General features: G+C 36.3%; 1 pseudogene; it reads left to right on the top strand.

The window, feature by feature from the left end:
- The window catches only part of LOC115435845 (zinc finger protein 850-like), a 67,137-nt pseudogene that overhangs the window by 36,482 nt on the left and 18,334 nt on the right, over positions 1–12,321 (top strand).

Raw genomic sequence — 12,321 nt, 5'->3', positions numbered from 1 at the left:
AGTGTAAATTTCTCCAGTCCAGCCCTGATGGGGAGATGACCAAAATATAATGTCCACATGCTGATCAGGATCTTCTTCTGGATCTGGAACTTATGCAAAATTTAACATGGGCTCTTATGGGGAAAACATTTCAATCGTCTTCTTCTCCCAAACTCCAGTTCTGATTGACTTCAAACTTGGTATACAGCTTCTGTATGATGATGTCAGCACAAGGGATGGAAATTATTTGGATCCAGATCTGATTCTGGATTTGGTGCGACTTTGAAAAATGTTCCCATTATAACAGATAGGAAGTGGATTGATCCAATAAATCAGTATCAATGATATCAAGTTGGAATTTGAATTTTTTACACATCTGATTGGAATATGACCAAAACATGGGCTATTTCTGGAACAGAATAAATACACAGAACTGGGTGAGAATAAATGGCATCTGGATACATTTCCCAAAGCTTTGAATTTGGCCGGTACGCTACAGGGCCATTGGTCCTATTTTTATTTATGTATTTATTTGCATTTTATTGTGAAAGAATAATTTTGTAAATGTAAATATTTTCAGAGTGTAATGTTATTTTTTTTACTTAAATTTTTTTCCACATAATTTTTCACAAAGAAAATTTGTAGTCGTCATTATTTATGGGTTATTGTGTTGTCATTTTGACTGGAGATCACATTGGTCTGTATGTGGAACCTGAACCAAAAGGATCTGGACAACTTTGACTGTTCAGGTTCATTTTTGCACTTTCATCCCAAGGGCCGGAATGGAACCTTTGGCAGGCCAGATTTGGCCGCATGTTTGACACCCGTGTTGTATAATGTTTTTTTTTGCTACTTTAGGAAAATGTCATGGACTTAAACAGGCAGAAGACAGTGAAAATACTTATGGAACTAGGAAGAGGACACTGAACATGTTTGTGTAACTTGGACAATGATGTACAGGACAGGGGAGATTTAATTTATTTTTATTCACAAATATCAGTTTCTCAACAGATTTTGGTTTGAAGTGATTTCTTTTTTTTTTTTTTTTGACACAACCTCTCCGGCCTTTGAAAACAGCCTTTCACACGGTACAGAAGATGCACAAATACACAAGAACAAGATTATATAAATTTGGATACAGTAATTTTTGTCTCTCCCAGTACTCCAGATAAACAAACCTTATGTGTCTGAAATAATGTTAGATTTAGTTGACCTTATTAGGAGTTATCAAATCCAAATGTTCCCACACAGGGGAAATCCTCCTCTTCCAATTCAATCTCAAGTGGGCCAAACCATTAAAATAACAGCATAAAAACCTGTAAATAATGAACACCCCAAGTTTTTCTCTTTATTTTAGTGCAATAAAATCATTAAATTATGAAAATCTTTAGATTTACAAACTATCTTTTCACAAAAAAGATGTGAATAACCGAAAAAAAAATCGTAATTTCTTAGGAAAAATAAGCTAAATTTTAACAGTATTATGCCTCAACTTAACGCTTGTACATGTGCATTACACACAATGTTACACAAACATAATACTGTTGAAATGTTGAAGTTTGGAAAGTGTAACTAAAATAAGAATGTCTACAATATTACGTGTCAACTTATTAACACAACTTACAAATCAGATCTACAAATCCAAAATCATTTAACATTTAGTAACAGACAGAATATTGTTAAAATTGTACTTAATTTTCAGGTTGTTCATGTTTTATTGTAAGGGTTTTTAGACTATTATTTTACTTTAGATCACATCGGTCTAAAATGAGTTGAACACCCTTGACTGTTAATATCTTTAGTGTAATTTTTTGCACTCCATAAAATCATGCTGCGGGCCGGATTGGAACCTTTGGAGGGCCAGTTTTGGTCCACGGGTCGCATGTTTGACATATGTGCTCTAAAGTCTTTAAACTATCTCCAAACTATATAAACGCTATCCAAACTCTGGTATCCAAACTATATATAAATAAATAAATAAATATACACACAAACTCTGTTGTGAGTCACATATCTCTCAGTCACAAACCCACATGTTGAACAGAGCTGAGGGGTTTATTCTGCTGTCAAACCTGAATCACATAGAACCACCTCTGAACCACTGCGTGAAGCAGTCACGTGGTACAGCCGGGCAGCGACGCTTCGGACGTCATCATTTGCGGCTCCTCCCCTAAATGAAGCAAACCTCGACACGCGCTTCGCGGAAACGCCCCCTCCATTACTGGACACACGCTTCGAAGCCTCAGCACATCTGAAACATCACTAGTGACCAGTGTGCATGAAAGGGTTAAATAAGGTTAAAAAAAAAAAAAAAAAAAAAAGACCTCACTCTGCGCAGGCGCACTGACTCCCCGACAACAGCAACAGCAGCAAACTGGAGAGAAGCTCCAAGCAGCGAAAAGTGAGTGTATTTGCAGAACAGAGGTGTCCATGTTTGAACCTGCAGATCCAGGTAAGTTTAAGAGTGACACCTGAACACATACACAGAGTTTACGGTGGAACTGGGGCTTCGGTTAAAGTACGAATTAGAATAGTTATAACGGGAAGGGGGCGCACGGTTCGGTCGGGTGTGTGTGTGTGTGTGTGTGTGTGTGTGTGTGTGTGTGTGTGTGGGGGGGGGGGGGGGGGGGGTTCGTCGGCCGGTTTCTGACCTACTGGGGTGGGGGTGGGGTGAAAATGAAACTTAACAGTGTTATGAACTCCTCTCCGTCTCGTGCTGTTGTGAAGCTCACCCTTTCTCTCCCTCCTCTTTCATTTGAGGTGGGAGGACATTTGTCCTGTTCTGTTCTATATTATACAAATGTAGAATTAGTCTAATGCCACGGGAGACTTTTATTTTTTTTTGTATGGCTCTGGCTCCAGTTAGTCCCATTTAGACCAAACAGTTCACATATGTGTTCAGGAGCAGCTCCAGAAGCTAAGGTGGCTAAAGCTAAGACCTGTAGATAAATCCATAGATCTGTGCTGTGTACTGAGGTGAAGTTAGTTCACCTTAGGGACTAGCAATAAATGACTGCTCTAAACGTTTTTCTTCAATAGCTTCTCAGTCATGTGACCCAGAGACTCCAAGCCAGTCTCAAATTATTAGAATAAAGAGGACCTTTAGGAAACACCACTTAATATTTCTCTTCAGTCTATATTCATATTTTTTTTTAATATTATTCATACTTTTATGAAAAATAGCAATTTTTTCAATAGTTTCTCAGTCATGTGACCCAGTGACTCCAAACCAGTTAATATTTTTTTATGAATATTATTCATAAAAAAAGTTAATATAGACTGGAGAGAAATATTAAGTGGTGTTTCCTAAAGGTCCTGTTTATTCTAATAATTTGAGACTGGTTTGGAGTCTCTGGGTCACATGACTGAGAAACTATTGAAGAAAAACATTTAGCGCAGTCATTTATTGATAGTCCCTAAGGCGATGGCTTTTGAATGTCCATCAAATATCCAACCTGCTGCTAACTTTACCTCAGTGTGCTGTGTCACATTAGATTGGGCTGCTGTATTAAAGTATTACATTAACCCTTTCATGCATGAATTATGAGAACCTTAATGGGTCAAAGCACAGTAATGTCCCATCAGAGAGCAAATTTTAATTGATCGCCATTCCAACATTTATTTCGATATAAAGTAGCTCCTTTTTTGGATAATCCCTTGTGGTCTAAGTAAAGTAAAAATTAATTTAAAAGTGAAAATGTGGGTCAAATTGTCTCTAAAATGTCCCGTCAGAGAGATTTTGAATGCTGCTTTTTGACCCTAATCAAGATATTTTTCCAGAGTGTTTTTATTCCTCTTTAGGCATGAAAAAAACAATGTGATTGAAATTTTTCTATTAACCTATTTTTCATGGAGTTGCAAAAATATCCACTCAGCTGGAAATCATGCATTTAATTTTTGATGCAAAGAAACATGTATTTACTGATACACTGTGTGAAAAGTATGAACATTTTTTTTAATGCTGCTAATCTGGTGTTTTGTCACATTTTAACATACTGCGATTTTAGTTATCACTCACTTTATGGTGATAATATGAAAAAAAAAAACTTTTTGTTTGAGAAAAATGGTTAATTACAGTCTATTAACAATAAAAATTAATTGATTTACACTCAAGCATGTTACTGCAGATCAGATTTATCAAGAACAGCAAAGTTACAGTAATCATATGAATGTCTGTGTATGGGATGATCCACTGTGTCGGCTGAGGTGGAACTAAAACAATAAAATCCATGAATATACAAGAGAACAGCTGGAGAATAACTGTCCACTGGAGTGACCACTATGCATGAAAGGGTTAATGACACATTTAAGGTCTTTTTAAATGATGTATTTATTAATTTAATTTTGGCAGCCTTGGTCTTCCATATCCATGACCTGACACAATAATCAATAATAATCCAGATCCAGCAGGGAGGGGGGGCTGGATCTGGATTCCAGATTCCAGATTCCAGATCAACAGAAAACTGAGGAGAACCAGGTCTGGTTCTTACTGTGGCCCAGTTCCACTCTGCCGGTCCCCGGTCAGACCCAGTCCGTTAACGTTCGCCTCCTCCATGTTCAGTCCTGTGGAAAAGTCTCTGGTCCACGTCCATGTCAATACAAACCTAAATGAGTCCATTCTATTTCCTCCTAATCTGTGTTTCATCAGTAAACTTAGTCAAATCATGTGAATGTGATGAAGTCACACAGTGACATTACTGTAAAGCCCTTTCAAACAATTATTTAACATCATTATGAATGCATTCTTTTCCGTTACTTTTGATTTCAATACAAAACAAAATGAGGGCCATTATTTTTTTCCTATTTTCTGTGTTACACCAGTAAACTTAGCTCAGCTCCCCATTTGATCAACTCTACTGCTTCTAGAACCTGTGGATTCCCACAGGTCAGTGCACTAGTTTGCTTATAATGGGCAAAATTTCAAATGCCTATAAAACATCAATTTTGTTTCAATTTACTTGAAACTTGGTGCATGTATAGAGGCGACTGATATGACATCAGCACACACATATGTAACAGATGAAATCTGCGTTGTGTAGTAAACGGCACAGGTGAACTCCAAGCTGAATGTGTTTTATTCTGACAATAGACAAAGAAGTGAAAAATTTCCAAGTGTACTCCAACAAAAACAAACCATTGGTTTCCAAACAGAGCTGGGAGGTAACTGGGGCATTTTCAGAATTGTGTCATGCATTGTGGGAAGTGGAAGTTCAGCTGCCTTATGGCCGCAGCAGCCTGGCAGGAAAGGCACGGCTGGAGCTGCACTTCCCACAATGCACGGAAGTGATTTAGGTGCGTTAGCACGGAAAGACTTATGGATTAGTGATAAGGAGGTTATCACTCAGGTTTTATAAATTTGAAGAAAAATTAGTGATGGAAGTCATTCACAGCTTTAACCTCCTAAGACCCAGGAAATGTCAGCAAAGTAGAAGCTTTTTAAATGTTTTATTAAATAAGTGCCTATATTGGAAACATCATGATGAAACAGTTTTTTTCAGATGCAGTTTTTAAATTTTTTATGGAATGTCCTTTGTGGTGGACAGTTTTCTTTTCTTTTTGTATAAAGTTGTTAAACTCTTGTCCACAAATGTGGACAGAAAGCCCATAGCTGGGTCTGACGAGGATAAATATAAACTTCCAGTTTTCCCACCTGTCAAAGACAATCCAATCAGCATCCAGATCCTGGTCACAGCAGGTACCTACCTTTTCCAGAAGAACCTTTTTCTTGTTTGTGTGATTTTCTTTTTCTTGTGTGTGTGTTTTTTTTCTTGTGTGCCTTTCTGTTGTTGTGGTTCTGTAGTTCAGGGTGCAGCTGCAAGAAAAGCCAAACTGTTATAACTCAACAATTTTTTATCCAATCAGCACCAAACTTAAGATAAGATAAGATAAGATAAGATAAGATAAGATAAGATAAGATAAGATAAGATTTTATTTCTCCCACCGTGGGGAAATTTCACAGTTAACAGCAACAACAAGCAATTGCAGAGAAAAAGACAGGTAGAAAAACTGTAAATGTGTGAAAATGAAAATCTGAAGAGAAAATAGTAAGATATTTGGTATTTATATAAATATTCATATAAATAAAAAATGTGATATTATTTCCACATTTACCTCATCATGGCTTCACATGTATGATCAGAGTCACACCCTGAACATAATGACATGACAATATTGAATCTGACTCCTTGTTCCACCTGTTAGTACCAGTAAATGTTTTGGTGTTTTGATGTGTACACAAGAACATATTCATCTCAAATTTGGTCAGAAAAGTCTTAACAAGCTGAAGATCCAATTCATTAGAGTTGGTGACCTTATGTGACCTCGTATGATCATAGTGGTGCAACGAGTTCTGAGGTTTTGTCATGAAACAAGAAACTTTTTCGTAAACACATTAGTACATTATTGAATCTGCATCAGTTTTCACTTGTAGAATAAGAGTATTGAGTTTTCTCACATATTCAGGCCCTTAAAATTTCTTCCAAAACTATAAAATACGACTACTACTACTACCAATAAGAATAAGAATTATTATTATTTATGATAATAATAATAATAATAATGATAAAACCATCACCATTAAATATTGGTTGTCTTAAAAATGTCCTGTTAATTACCTAACTAGCTAATTTAGTCTATCTGCTTAATCTGGTCCTGAAGAGATGTGTTTGTTCTGTTACATTCCATTGCATTTCAGTGTCCACGTCTTCTTTTTCTTTGTGTTTTGATGTAGAAAGAAGCCAAAAGTGGATTTTAAGAGAAACCTAAAAGTTGTGTCTGGCAAAGATCACCTGATTCCAGCAAACATGGATAGAAGACCCACCTGTGACCAGTGTGGGAAGACTTTCACCACTATGAGTAGCCTTAAGATACACCTACGCATCCACAGTGGAGAAAGACCATATGACTGTGACCAGTGTGGGAAGACTTTCACCTACATGAGTTCCCTTCAGGCACACCAACGCATCCACAGTGGAGAAAGACCATATGGCTGTGACCAGTGTGGGAAGACTTTCACCTACATGAGTTCCCTTCAGGCACACCAACGCATCCACAGAGGAGAAAGACCATATGGCTGTGACCAGTGTGGGAAGACTTTCACCCAAGTGAATGGCCTTAAGAGACACTTACGCATCCACAGAGGAGAAAGACCATTTAGCTGTGACCAGTGTGGGAAGACTTTCACCCAAATAAGTTCCCTTCAGGCACACCAACACATCCACAGTGGAGAAAAACCATATGACTGTGACCAGTGTGGGATGACTTTCACCAGATTGAATCACGTTGCGAGACACCTACGCATCCACAGCGGAAAAAGACCATATTACTGTGACCAGTGTGGGAAGACTTTCACCCAAATGTCTACCCTTAAAACACACTTACTCATCCACAGCGGAGAGAGACCATATGATTGTGAACAGTGTGGGAAGACTTTCAACCGCATACGCAGTCTTAAGAGGCACCTTCAAATCCACAAAGGTGAAAGACCATATGGCTGTGACCAGTGTGACAAGGCTTACATCACATTACATGACCTTCGAAGACATAGAGCCATCCACTCTGGAGAAAGACCATATCACTGTGGCCAGTGTGGGAAGACTTTCACCTTACTGCGTATCCTTAAAACACACCTACGCATCCACACCGGAGAAAGACCATATGAGTGTGAACGGTGTGGGAAGGCTTTCAACTGGATATACAGTCTTAAGATACACCTACGCATCCACAACGGTGAAAGACCATATGAGTGTGACCAGTGTGGGAAGACTTTCATCACAATGAATCACCTCAAGAGACACCTACGCATCCACAATGGTGAAAGACCATATGAGTGTGACCATTGTGGGAAGACTTTCACTCAAATGTGTATCCTTAAAACACACCTACGCATCCACAAGGCAGAAAAACACCGAAACAGTTTGAGTGTTACAGATGTGAAAAAAGATTCTTGCCATACTCTGCTTTCTCCTATCATCAGGACAGATGTGAATCATCAGCATCTGGATGAAAAAGTACCTCAGCATCAGATGACAAGAAGAAACGCAGTGTCTGAACCAGCAGCACCAACTTCTTTTGACAAGAACATCAAACTTAAAAACCTCCAGATCTGGCTCCATAGAGTCCAGATGTGAAGACAAACACCAGACTGAAAGCTGTGTTTTGTTGTCCTCAGAGTAAAGAAGTGTGTTCTAATGCACCACCTTCACACAACAGTGACGTTACAGAACCTCAACCTGCCGCAACGTGTAAAGTCCAACTAGTGGAGGTCAACAAGGACGTGGTTTCATTGGGGATAGTACTTCTTTATTTTGAAGAATAAGGGTATATATTGTATTTGATTATTATTAGTAGTATGTTTATCATCATCAATCATCATTATTATTATAACTATCACAAACAATATTGCTATTATTATAATTTGCCTATTATTATTATCACTGCCATATTATTGGTATTATTATTACTTTGAAATATTTAAGAAAAGTGTAAGAACATAAAGAATCCAACTTGAAATATATTTACTGATTTACAAGAATATTTACAAGAGCTGCTTTCAATGGGGACACTACTTCTATTGACTTTGTGGACGTTTAATCAGTCACTTGTTGTGATTCTGTTGCTGGTTGGGGTTCACACCTGTTCATTGTCCTTTCCATAGTTGTTCTGTGCAGTTTAAGTTCATACCCCAAAATGTTCTACTCTTTTTTTAACCCCCAACTGTGTGTGTGTGTGTGTGTGTGTGTGTGTGTGTGTGAGAGAGAGAGAGAGAGAAAATTAACTGTTGCATAACCTGAAGAACACCATTGGTTGAAGGTGTCAGAGTCCTGAATCCATGTAGTTTTTCATCAGTCATAAACAACATGGTGAACATCATATGGATGAGACAGAATGACTGATGAACTGGTAGTGGTTTAGTCCCAAACTGAGGCCGACAACATGAAGGAGATCACATTCCAGTTGAGGAGGAAGTTCACCACCAACAAAGGACACATGACAGACTGAGTGTCAGACACCAGTGCTTCATCTAGTGGTCCAATCTGGTACTGGTCCGGTCCAGTGTTTTCCTTCATATCAAACTGGTTTCACATTTTTACACTGGTCTGACCCTGACCTGCAGAATGGCTTTGATTTAATTGAAAATGTGTTGAACTGCTGATGAATGTGTGGTAACGAAGAACCACTTCATGTATCAGAAAGTTCAGGACATCAATGGAACTGATTCAAACATTTTGTCATGTTCTGTTGTTCTATGTTCTACTTTATTGCCTTGTTTTATTCTAATTCTAAAGTGGACCTGAAACACGAGACAGAAGTATTTACCATAATCACCCTTTAACGGCATTGATTAATTGATTGATTGATTGATACCCTCATAATATTAGTTCACTTAGTTTTGTATTTTTTTATCTTTATGTTCTGCCTCTTCAGTTCTCTGTCTTATCACTGTAAAGTTTATTCTTTTCTTACATGCATTTTGTTGCCCTTTTGTTATCCGTGGACAATGAGCATATGATCGTTTTCTGTTATATTTCTTAACTGGACAATGTTTATCATATAATGAGGTAAATATTCTTAGGAACTTGTCATATGTGAGGTTAAGATATTTTTTTCTGTGAATTATATCCCAGTTTTACTCCAATAATTCATGTTTAAGTTTGTTTATGGATCCCTCTGATTTTACTCATCTATATTCTGTTTGATTAACTTCCAGTGGCTTGCAAAAGCATTCATACCCCTTGAACTTTTTCACATTTTTTCATGCTACGACCACAAACATAAATATATTTTATTAGAATTTTATGTGAAAGACCAACACAAAGTGGCATACATTTGTGAAGTAGAAAAAACAGGATACATGATTTTAACCCTTTCATGCACAAATTATGAGAACCTTAATCAAATTTTTTTCCTGAGTGCTTTTATTCCTCTTTAGGCATGAAAAAAACAACATGAGTGAAAATTTTCTTCTGAAAAATAAATAAAAATAAATAAATAAAATCAAAATAATTAAATAAATAAATATATATATATATATTTTTTTTTAAATAATAATGAAAAAAAAAAAATATATATATATATATATTATGAACCTATTTTTCATGAAGTTGCAAAAATGTCCACTCAGCTGGACACCACACTTAATTTTTGATTTCACAGAAACATGTATTTACTGATAAATTGTGTGAAAACTATGGGGAGGGCTTGTAATTCTGGGGGTTTATGATCAGGAGAGATCTACATAATGTTATCAATTCATGTCAGAAAAGATATGTAGTGTCTTAAAACTTTAATAAAGATATGTGTTAAAAAAAAAAAAAAAAACCCGAAAAGAACAACAAAATCCATGAATATACAAGAGAACAGCTGTAGAATAGCTGTCCACTGTAGTGACCACTATGCATGAAAGGGTTAATATTGTTTTACAAATAAAAAACAAAAACTGAGTTTTGCTCAGAGAAAACGGGGCTGAATACTTTTGCACACCACACTTTTCAGTTTTTTATTTGTAAAATAATATTAAAATCATGTATCATTTTCTTTCTCCTTCACAATTTTATGCCACTTTGTGTTGGTCTTTCACATAAAATTCCAATAAAATCTATTTGTTTGTGGTCATAACGTGACAAAATGTGGAAAAGTTCAAGGGGTATGAATACTTTTGCAAGTCACTGTATTTCTGCATGTGATGTCATAGACTGTGAACACTGGCAAATGGTCACGAATGTTATTAATTAATAGTTGGCTTATTGTATTATTACCAGGGCCGTGCACAGAGCTATAAAGGGTGTTAATCCTCCGGTACTACCGTGATTCAGCTCTCCGTTTAAATAGGGTCCTGACCTCTCGTGTCTGAACTGGGGTCTTACCCTCACGAACTAACCCGAAGAGGTACTACTCAGGCGAGTGTTCCAAAATAAGTTCAGCTGTCTTCTAACTACCTTTAATTCCAACCTCTGTCCCGCTAACCCTGGTACCAGAACTGCCAGGAGAAACCCACTCTGTGGTCAGTAATAATACCAGTCCAGTTGGTTTTTGGTAGCTGTTCCACATGGATTAGTGCACTTGTTACATGACAGGTAATAATTTAAAAGCCAGGAAAAACAGGCTTTCGGGACATAAAATGGTAGGTGGATAAAGGCCAAAATACTTTCAGGACCTTTGATGTTATGCACACAATAAACCTAACGTTTTACATTCACCAACATAATATACCACACAGGGAAATAACTCAAGGAGAATTTAGAATTTACTTTTTATAAATTTATTGTAGGCAATTTTAGCAAAGCAAAGCATATACATAAATCATCAATCAATTAATCCCTAATAAAATCATTAAACTGAACTTCTAAAACCATAAATCAATATCCTGATTATTAAACCTAAACTGTCCTCAATTTTCCTTACTTCAACGCAATCCCTGTTGTAATCTCTCAACCCACAGTTCAGCCTTGTGAAAATGTCCCTAATTGTTGCCTCGCTTGATGTCCTCAATGGGAAGAAAAACATAAAAATAAAATGGTGTTGAAAGTCTCTTTTCTTCAATCAAAAATTGAAAGAAAATCAAAATTGGAAAAGTTCTCAAATCAAAATAATTATTTCTCTAACTTCTGTAAAAGGAAAAATCACGAATTGGTAAAAAGATCAAAAATTAGAAAGTGTTGTAAATCCGGTTAAATCGGAAAAGTAAAACTATAAAAATAGAATCCAAAAATCAATCTAAATTAACAAGTCGAATAGACTGAATCCGTAGAAAATCCAATAACCGAGAAAAATCGGATAAATGGAAATAAAACTAATGACTTCAAAAAGTCTTTTGAAAAAGGTTCAAATTCATAAAGAATTGAAAAATTGGAAAAAGAATCCAATAGGATAAATTCGTAAAAATTCACTTAATCGGATAAAATCGGACGAATAAGAATAAAAATGGAAAACTTCTTTAAACTACAAAGTTGTCTGAAAAGACTTAAATTCCTAAAGAATTTGTAAAACGAGAAAAAGAGTCCAATAAGTGAAAATGTAAAAATAGTAATTACAACTAAATATAGAAAAAGGTCTAACCTAGTAAAAATAGACAATTGTATAATTTAGAAAACTAGGATTATCACTTACCGGGTATTAATCGGAAAAAGTTACAAAACCGGAGAATTCGGATAAAAATTAAAACTTAATCGGTATCAAAAAACCTAAATAGGAAAAAGTCAAGAAGTTAGAGAAATTGGATAAATGTAGAAAAATCAAAAACCAAATTTACTGTAAAAAGCCAAAAGGTAAAAATTAATTTAATTTGAAAAGACAACCTCAACAGCTTGATCAGGGCTGCCGAGTTTGTCTTAAAATACTGGG

The sequence above is a fragment of the Sphaeramia orbicularis genome, chromosome 16, assembly GCF_902148855.1.
Source record: "Sphaeramia orbicularis chromosome 16, fSphaOr1.1, whole genome shotgun sequence".
NCBI lineage: Eukaryota > Metazoa > Chordata > Actinopteri > Kurtiformes > Apogonidae > Sphaeramia > Sphaeramia orbicularis.
The sequence above is the reverse complement of the archived record's forward strand: the minus strand, read 5'-3'. Positions and strand labels throughout refer to the sequence as shown.